This window comes from Hylaeus anthracinus, unplaced genomic scaffold (assembly GCF_026225885.1).
Source record: "Hylaeus anthracinus isolate JK02 unplaced genomic scaffold, UHH_iyHylAnth1.0_haploid 5, whole genome shotgun sequence".
In the NCBI taxonomy this organism is placed as follows: domain Eukaryota; kingdom Metazoa; phylum Arthropoda; class Insecta; order Hymenoptera; family Colletidae; genus Hylaeus; species Hylaeus anthracinus.
The window spans coordinates 4947247-4957678 of NW_026535322.1; the positions used below are offsets into that span (position 1 = coordinate 4947247).

The window sequence follows — 10432 nt, forward strand, 5'->3', positions numbered from 1 at the left end:
AACCAGAGCTACAAGTACCTGGCGTCTGACAATTTTTCAATTGAAGTTTGACAGGATATTTTATGGTTTATATAAAATGTATTAGATTATGTATAAATGGAAGATTTAATAATAAATTCTGACAGAAATGGGAAATATGATGGCGATTGTAAGAAATTAATTGCGAGATCAGGACTAATTGGTTGAATGTATATTACTTCCAGAAATGGATTGGTCGAGGAGGACCAGTTTGTTGGCCTCCGTGGCCAGCAGACCATACGACATTAGATTGTTATCTGCTGGTAACTGTAAAGGAAAAACTCGGTATCGTGCTTGTATCGATAAAGGTGGACAACATTTTTAAACGTAAAAGTGCTGTGACGTTTATAGTACTTCGTGTTGCCCTCCTACATATATTTTTTTTAAACGTTCTAAACGTAATCGATTATCAAGAAAGTCCTTGAAGCACATTTATCTAACATTTTCGTCTCCCTGTTAAAAGTACGTAATTTTAATACATCTATGAAATATTCATACCAGATAGTTAGTATCTATGAAAAAATTCCTAAATATCGTCATTCGTTCAGTCTGAAAGGTGATCTTTTTTTTTTTTTTTAAATAATTCAGAATCGAATTATGTTTTGTGCGAAAAAAAGAATTCATCGCGCCAGGCGGCACTCGGAGCCGCCTTCTCGATTAAATAACGTCATCCTTGGGATTCTTTCGCAATATAAGCGGCAAGTAGGAAAGGAGTTTATCTAGTTTATACACGGTATCTCGAGGATGGTTATCAGATAACACGATTCGTGTTTGTGCTTGCAATGTGATGCACGTTTTCGACGACGTGAAATGAAAAAAATCGAGGCGAAAGAGACGTTGGCGTAACGCTGCGATTACGCGGACGCATATCGTATATAATAACAATAGTTATTATTTACTAATGTAGAATCTTCATACGATTTTAACATAAGCTGTACATTCATGTGTTCCATTTGCCAATTCGTTAATAATTGGCAATTTCGTTAAATGATTCTCGCGTTTTAGTTACGCGTTTTTTGTCCGTCAGGTCGGATATTATTTACAAACACCTGCTTTCCAACAGTGGTCGCGGACACGGTGGATCAATTTACGAAGTGCAATGTTTACTCCGTGAATCGTTGTAACCGAGCGCGCAACTATCAAAGCTAATACGCTGGGCGGTGAACGACGCCCGTGAATCCGAAGCTTAATCCGACGTGACAAGTTTTACCGAGGGGCCTCGCTTAATAACGGATCAAATTCGATTCAACTGTCCTTACGGATTCTATTCAAGCTCCGCTTGTCTTCCGATGTAGGCCAAATTATTCAGTTCCTGTAATCGAGTCCACTAAACAATGCGTCAAAGGTAGTGAAATGTAAATAATTGTTTTAGGGGAAGGTGGAGGGGGCTCTTCTGATAATAAAAATCGATTTCGTGTTTGGTATGATTCGATATCACGTTTGGTGGTTGTGGTACGGCATAACCCTGGAAATAGCATGGAAAAGTTAGTAAATAACCAATACTGTTTTACTTCGCATTATGCCAACTGATTGCTAATTACGAGTTGTCTACATGTACAACGCTTCGTTGCGAAATACTCTGCGGTCTAGTCACGAGGGCATAATCAACCGAGATCAGGTCTCATCGTGATAAATATGCCTTCCAATTAAGTATTTCGTAGCAATAATTTATAATCAAGTGAATTCCATGGAACATATTATAAAATTATATAATTATATATACACTTTTTTTTTAACGAATTATATAATGACACATTGGAATTAAAATTTGGTTTATGGATACATTCCACCCTTCTTATCCTGCTGCACCCTTTAAAAATCGTTAACAAGCGTAATTCTAGAGTACGAGGTATGATAATATTTTCTTTTGTACGCAGGAGCCTTTCGACCATCGCGCCCGTCTTCTATCGTCTTAGCAAAGTTTCTTCCTTTCGTGATAACTGCAAATTAAACCATGATTGATGTCGGAAGGACAAGTAGATTCTTCTAACGCGGGAGTGTCCACGATTCGTTCAATTGCACGTTAAAGGTCCAAGGAGGATCACAAAAGATGTAAAGAGAACAACTGACGCGAAGAGAGACAATTATGTAAGCATAAATCCGACTGCAAAGAGGCTCGTTTTACTTTTACCTTGTAACAGTTATTCATCACAAGCGAGCACGTACGTTCAGAAATTTTGTAGGTTGTGGAAAGAATCGAATACGTCCACAATGAGTCTGGATCCATCGCAACGCTTCGCTATACTAATAGAAAGTTCTTGAATTATTCTACCGAACGTACGTATTTCTAAATTATTCCATTTGTTGAGGTCTGCCGCGATGGAGAACGCTTTATTTGTTCTTCTTCAAGATCTATAGAATCCCGAAGAGGACCTTTGCAAAGGGTGAAAACGTCTTAAATTAATTTAGATAATTTTTATTTACTCCAAAAATTTATGATACCTTGAAGGGACCCAACGAAGGGTTGATACGTTCATGCGACTGACCGTGATCGAATTAATTTAGATATTATTTCTTATACGTACAAGGGATTTTATCGAAGTGAAACGTCGAGATGAAGACGTAACGAGATGAAAACGAGAAATTGTTAGCGTCGACGAGGTGACGAACGACAATGTCATTGCCAGAGGATTCGCTACGGCCGTTGAAACTCGTCGTGTCCGGGAAGTTGGTCCATTAGCTCTTAACATCCTCGCGTTAACGCCGTTTATTACGTAGGCGGAACGTAATACCTTCGCGTGGATCGTTTTATCGGGCTGCACGTACTTGCAAGTGGTTGATTCGGGAATGGTCATTGCGAATTGTCACGCGAGAATTTATGTACTCACGTTTCTTATCCATCAGCCGCCTGGGCCATTTTTACTAAAATGGCTCGAGCTTGAATTTCTCCTCGGATATTTCAATTATTATTGGATGAAACTCTCGATGTTTAACTTTATAGATAACTAGATGTTGCAGTAGAGATCTCTGAGAGTGACTTTGAATTTTATCAGATTTTTTTTAAGACTTGTGGGGATAAGAAACTGGGTCTGGAGAAAATGGACTGAAGTGGCTGAAGTTGTATTAAGATTGATTACTTTACTTCACGTGTCCATTAAACCAATTGAAGACTGCGCAAGAACCAGGCGTCTCCATTTTTGTACATTTCTAGGTTAGAACGTATACTATTAATTAAAAAAAGAAAGGAATTTTTTTTTTTTTTTTGATTTCCTGAAAATCACTTATGGAGATGGCTGGTTCTTGCATCACAGAGTTCAAATAGGGCTTGTCCAGCATAAATGGACTAAGGCTACTTTCTACAACCAAGTCCTCCACAACTTCCGAGGACGTCAAACTCGAAGAAAAAGATTTTCTGAAAGAATTTTTAAATATTAATATTTGAATAATGATATCGGAGTAACGATGTCAGAATTCTAATACTCGAATAATAATATTTGAAACAATTATGACACGGAAGGAATTATCCGATGCGTATCGACATTCGTCCTCTTCCATGATTGCAACAAAGTTTGTACCACGAATTCGCGACCGCGCTGCGTAATTGTACGAGTCAAAAACGTGGCGTACGCGATAAGGTGTAAGAAACTTTCAAATTTTCGGCGGTACCAACGCAATGAACGTGCCACGTTAAACCAGTGAAGCGAAAGTCGAAGTCCTTGAAACATTTTTGTCGAACGAAGTATTCTTACAAGACGTGTGCAGAAAATTTTATGTTTAAATTGACGATCATAAATAAACACGCGAACGTTATCGCTCACACGTGAACGTTACCTTGCGTGTACGTTTATTATCGGTGGACAGAGATTTTTTAGGATATTTATCCATGCATACATACGGTGTCCCATTATTTACGACTCATCGGAGTAACAACTGAATAAAATAAAATAGCTGCGTGAATAAAATAAACTTAAAGTGTACATTATGCAGATGACGAGTCAATGTTTGTCGCAAACACAATCTAAGCACAATTCCTACTAATTTGAATATTTGTGTTTTTCTAGATACAGGACTCTAAATTTCTATTTTTCCTTCGGCTCCGCGGAGACGTAATGCGTCACTGATGATAACGGACCACCCCGTAGCCTTCTTCCAAGTAAATCAAGAATCTGTCACGTCATCATTGACTTAGCAAATACGCCAATCCACAAGTATTCCATGCGTGACTCACGCAGGATCTATAACTTGGAAATTCCAACCACCTGGCAATTAGAAATCTAGATGGACGCGACCTTTCGCTTCACCTGTTACATTGCCCGTTCAAATTATTATGAACAAACTGCGGAAACTTGTGCATTTATGCCAATTGGAAATATGTCAAATGTATGAGATTTGCAAGAACATCGGCAATCTAATTACGAACTGGTCGACGAATGAACAGATGACACATTCCCATTGTACATGTATTTTTAATTTTATACTGTTTTGGACTTCAATCGATTGATTATTTTTAAAACGGTCATAACAATTTCGTCACTCATGTTCGCGCGAGAAGGGAAAATTTATAAACGTCACGTACACGGTTAAACGGGTTATGCAAAATGCTTTCTCGCCTATGACCAGCTGCTTATAAATATTGCAAGGATCCGATCCGTTTTTAGCGTTGGATGAAATTTAAGTCGGTCGACGATTACGAATTTCAGATTCAGCGGTACATATCGCGGATCGTGACCTGTTACGTGGCAGCACGATCGATCGATACTTTCCAATCCTAAAATGACAGCTTAATAATTATCGATTAATGATCATGGTTCGAGCTGCGTGCAGCGAGGGGGAAAAAGTTGCTCCATAAAACGTTAATTAACGAAAACGCACAAAAAAATGTGGAACTAAGTCTCAATGCAAATGAATCTCGTTGATCGTTTCCGTGTCAATTTTTGTTTTCGTAAATCTTACGCTGATTTGCATATGATCTTCTTCTGGGAATTAATTCTGAGCAAATTAATAAATGGTGCTTGAAATATTTCTCTCCGTGGTAAAATAGTTGCACATTCGTGGCTCGCGATATGGCAGAGAAGTGCAAATTGACCCCCGTGCAAAAATGAGTTTGACATGCCTGATCTAGATGATACAGAACGCGACTCGCGAAGGAAATGAAACGTTTCCGAGACTTATCCAGTGAAACTCTTGGCTCCGTGCATTGTATTGCAAACAATTTTCCGTGTCTCCAAGACGTCCGCCTATTATTCGATTAATTATCATTATTGATAATCATAGCATACACATTGTTTTTACGATACTTTGCAATTTCTTTACAAGAGAAATTTCCTCCAGAATGAAGTCTACCTGGAGAATTAATTTCTTTCTTCTGAATGGTAATTATTATTGCGACAAACAACGAGTCTCCATGCCAGAGATTATCGGTGTCGTTTCGTCTGGACATGAAAGTTCCTCTTGCCGGAATCGTCGTTCCGTGAACCGACACGTCCCGATGGAAACGTCATCGTCACGCGAAGAAATTGACCGAGCTCGTTCTCTCCTCGTGCCGGTTAGCCGCGTGTCAACAAAAACGCGAAACCCGCGTCGATAAAATTTAATTAACGCATTAACCTTCGTCGTGATTCGTTCCCGGCCGCTATTAATTCAGCAACTGCGTAATTAGGTTATTCGCCGTGAATCGCTTCACTCTGGAGCGACGCACATGTCCGTAATCGAGCCGCGCGATTCCTGTCGCTGGAATGCCGTGGACGTAGAAAATTTCCCTCCCAACTGATAACGGCACTGGCATAATCGTCGCAATTTGCATGAACGCGAACGGTACGTACTATTAATTACGGATTAGGAAGCGTCGTATCTGGAAGTCTACGAGCCTAACTCGCGGGACCCGCCCTCGATGGTGTCCTACTCGACCTTGTTTCCCGAGTTATGGCCATTTTTCTACCTCGGCGATTATTAATTGCTACATTACAAATAATTGTGCAAGTGCGTTGTTTATTTGCAAATATGCAAGTTTGTGCTTGGATGCAGGATACATGGAAATATGCAAGGCATATCGTCCCTCATATGACTGAACCACGAACGCATGATTCCATAATTTCTGGAATTCAACGTTCTTGCGTTGCTAAACTGCCCGCATTCGCAAATCAAGGTCAGAGTGTTATCGTGGTTGTTATGCGTGGCACAATTCATCTATTAGCGGGAAGTTGGAAGTGAAAAAGGTTATTTAAAAATCATTTTTCCGAAACTGCGTATCATTTATCTAGGATTTATTCGCGTTCCATCTGTTTGCTTAACGCGGACAGATAGAATTATAGCGCATACTTACCTTAAGAAGCATGCTTTCTTAGAAACAATTTAGAACACCGAAGAATAGTTTTATTGTTTTTGATCAGTATATATTACCCAGTACTTCAAGGAGCAGGTGTTTCAGCGACCGAGTATTTAATACACTTTAATACACTTTGATACAATTTAATACACTTTGGAAGATGTAGTTTTATATCATCGACGCACCAGTGTGCGAGATAAGAATTTTTAACGACTAACTTATTTATCTAATCGAAATAGTAAAAACTCACACATCGGATCACGTTTATATCTTTTATCATCGCGTCCATTTAGAGTATTTGATAAGAAGAAACTAAAATTAACCAGTTACAAACTCAATTGTCTATAAAAGAATATTTTTAAATTAATATAGAGACGATTGTTCTCGACATAAAATATTTTGTGAAGTACTCGATTCCATCGTCAGCTTTACGTCTTGAACCTTTCTTTGGTTAATGCCTCGTACGTAAATAGCGCAATTACATAACTGGACGTTCCGATGCAAGACAATGGAGATTGACGAGTGGCCTATGTTAACAATAGTTTCAATAAACCATCAAATGCATTCGCGTGAAATTGGCTGGTTTGGCTCGTTGGAACCCATATCGCGAATAATTTATCCCTAGTTAAGTATCACGTACGAGTTCGATAATATCGATATCGGTAACGGCTTCAAGTAAATACGAAATGTTCTTCGAATCAGATAACGTGACTTTTTTTACGTGTTACGGGCAGATATATTTTCTAAGAGGCACCGTTCCCATGAAATAAAAAAAGAAAACATAGCGTGCCCGATGGTATCGCACGAGTCGCGGTATTACGGATACCATTATCACATTCCGCGTGCGTGAATTGCAAGACATTCATACGGGCGGAGAAATATCCGAGTGAAAGCGAAAAATCATAAAGTGATTTTCGTGGTAATTCGTGCTCTCCTAGGCGATCGTGCTCGATTCTGATTAAGTGTAACGATGCGGCGGGTACTTTCTATTGCATCTCGTAACGCGAGAATGTATAGTGGGTGACTTTAACATTTGAATTTAGTTTAAGTGCAGCGTTGTCAAAATTTATGGGAAAAAGTTCCAATGGTACAAAGTAAAAATCACAAGAAGACGCGTCACGAGACTGGCCATCGCCAGCAGGAGATCGATCGTCGTTCGGCTTCCTTGAAACCCTGATTCTCCTTTGTAGGTAGCAATTACTGTCACACATGGTCTTCCGACGCGACGATTCCTGTCTACGTCTTCAAGGTCAACCGGAAATTCGGAAGAGGTGGTCGGTTCTGGGGAATTAGCACTGACCTAGGGAAGGCCCCGAGGTCGTCGATGGCACACATTCCGAGTGCGCCTATATTAAGTTAACTGCTTCATAGCTGCCGATTGGACAGCTGGTTTACCATTGCCGATATATAGGTATACGCAGGGCATAGACAATGCCAATTGCACGCATCCGCAAATTTGCCACCAACTGGCACGCTTATGTTATAGAGTTACTGCGGCTCTACCTAAGTGGCTCCTCTCTCTAAGACACCGAGTAAAGGTGAGCTCACAACGATTGCAATCCGACGTGACACGGAACATTAATAACAATACTGGTTTCTGGTCATTCGTCATTCGGTAAGAATCTAACCTGGTGATTCAGAAATTCAGACGTTAGTCCAGTGTTTGAGAAAATTCTAGAGAAGACACTTGTTGGATGAATGTAAAAACAGGTATAACGTAATATTATTATTTAGTTGAATATATTGTATCGTGTATATTTGTACATATTGAATATCCAGCAGACACGTCATCGAGACTGATGATATTTTCCCAGTCAGTGCAATGACTTCCTTCATACAAAAAATTGGTAATGACCGAAGCCCTGCGGGAATAGATTCAAGTAGATTTAACGCTTACAGCATGATATCATTTACTCGATTCCGCTCCATTTGTTTCTACACGGTGGGCAACAAATTTCAGTTAAAGTTTAATATAATTGTTGAATTTGTTCTTTTCACTGTTCCCCAAAAAACGGCAATGTTAATGTCGTTGTAATGTCTTCCTTTAAAACAAGAACTTTATCGACCGTTTCGCAATCGAGATCGTAGGCCCGAACATCTGGGGGAAACGACATTATGTCAGACTCACCACCTGTGCCACGCATGCCAAGGTTGCAGCGGGAAAACGATCTAAGTATTCACTCTCGCGATGCAGATTTACCGTCGGTGATCCGTGACTAATGAGAATTCTGAGATTACAAGTCCCACGTAGCCACACTGTTCCAGTTCGAACTTCGGTTTCTCATAAAAGAGACCGTACGTATATGGATGGACGGCGTTTAACGTGGCCTTAATCGCGCCCAGACGCCTAAAGCAGCGAGTCACTGTACATCGTCTTTACTTAATCGACGGCGTCTTATTTCCATTGCGTTGATACGGTGTATCGACATCAACGTTTCGCAATCGACGATAAAGAATCGTTAGGTCAACGTTAGCCTCTCTGACTCGCCACGTAGATATTTCCAGCGAAATTAGCAATCAACGACTGGTAACTGGCGTTATTCTTAATCCGTGTCTCTCACATTTTTCGGAATTTGTAGGAATTTTTATTTTCGTATGCGATATGCGTGCAACGCATGTGCGATGTATGTAGGATGTGTACATGATCACATATACATTACGCATGCCTCACAAATACACCACGTCACATATATATCACATTTACTAGACACGCATGAAATTTCTATAAATTCTAACGAATATGAAAATTCATCATATGCATCAAGTACGTATCACACGAACATCAAATGGACATCACGTATGCATCACATATAATCATATAATTGACATCAGATGCACGATCAAATTCCTCTGAATTCTGCCAAACGTCGAAAATTCTTTTCAGCCAACAAAAATGAAATCGTCGATCACAAGCTAATCACAGTGTCCCAATGCGAAACCAATCTCGTCCAATTCGTCGTGCAATACGCACGACCCTAATCGTCGATTGGCAATGGTCTTACGGTTACCGTCAGCGAGGCAATAGAGACGGTGTTAGCCGTTTAGCTCGACTCGATTCGCTACTTGTCCCTCGGCTCTCCTTCTGCTCTCGCGAGATTCTCTTTCTGGGTCAGAAAATATACGACGTGCATCGATCGATATGACTAACAATAAGTCATCGACTCGACGCCGCGGCGAAGAATACTCCTTGTTGGGACTTGTGGTCGAGGACGACGGAGACGCGAACGAGTGATAATCGATAATCGAACGCGGAGAGTAAATGGGACGATTGTTCGTCGCGAGACGAGAGACCTTCGCGGATAATCTAGAAATTAACGCGCCTCGGTGACGGTTTTAACTGGCCGTTTTATTGCGATTCACTCGTTGCAAATGATGTTTTACGCGCTGACAGTTTATCTTTGGTGGGATCTTGGGTGGACGTTACGATACCTGACTGATGGAGGATGAGAGCTCTCCTTGGAGCTCTGGAGAACCGTCGTTGGATGTAGAGTAGTTTTCTTCCAGATCCGCGAGGACGTTTCTTTGATTGCTGCGAGTGGAAACGGGTTGCTATTTCGTTTCACTAAAATTTTGATTACCCTTTGTCCTTCTTTTTCACATTTTGGAATATAGAATAAATATTAGTAGCAGAGATCAGTTCAGCTCTTATCAGCATCGGAGGTCTCCTTGGCAGAAACGGATATGAAGATGAATGAATAATAGGTCGACGGGATCAATAACTTCCGTCACGTGATGATTATCTCTATGTACATACTGAGCTCAACTATTTATGGCAATGAATTTAAATGTATGCTCTTTCTCTCTCTTTCTTCGTGTTAAACGAACAGAAACTTTGGACAATATTCTAAACAGCTTTGTGTGCTTGATACTTACGCAAAGTAAACTGAAGTCGAACGTTTCGAATGGGTGGTTAGATGTCGATAAGACTGGAAAGTAACAGTGTTTATACAGATTTAAAACGTGAGAAAATGCAAGTGAAATGATTGTATATAAATTTAATTGCTTTAATTAAATATTCCTCTGTGAAATTGATACAAAAATAATCTCAGCATTTCGAGATACGATGCTCTGATGCGTTTGAAGTATTAATGATGTAAAATTACCATTTTATTACCATGTTAACGCACTTGTACATATTAATAGTAATAT

The 10432-nt window shown here is 39.9% G+C and overlaps 1 long non-coding RNA gene across 3 annotated transcripts; it reads left to right on the forward strand.

Annotated features, from left to right (window-relative positions):
* The first annotated feature begins 147 nt into the window (after positions 1–147).
* On the forward strand, positions 148–2273 carry LOC128895584 (uncharacterized). 3 transcript variants are annotated; one of them, XR_008461824.1, is made up of 4 exons: positions 148–952; positions 1082–1309; positions 1391–1636; positions 1896–2273. It is a non-coding gene; the product is annotated as an uncharacterized LOC128895584 (long non-coding RNA). The 3 variants fall into 3 exon arrangements; XR_008461823.1 differs by having other exon boundaries at positions 1391–1502; XR_008461822.1 differs by lacking the exon at positions 1896–2273 and having other exon boundaries at positions 1391–1698.
* Positions 2274–10432: the final 8159 nt, after the last annotated feature.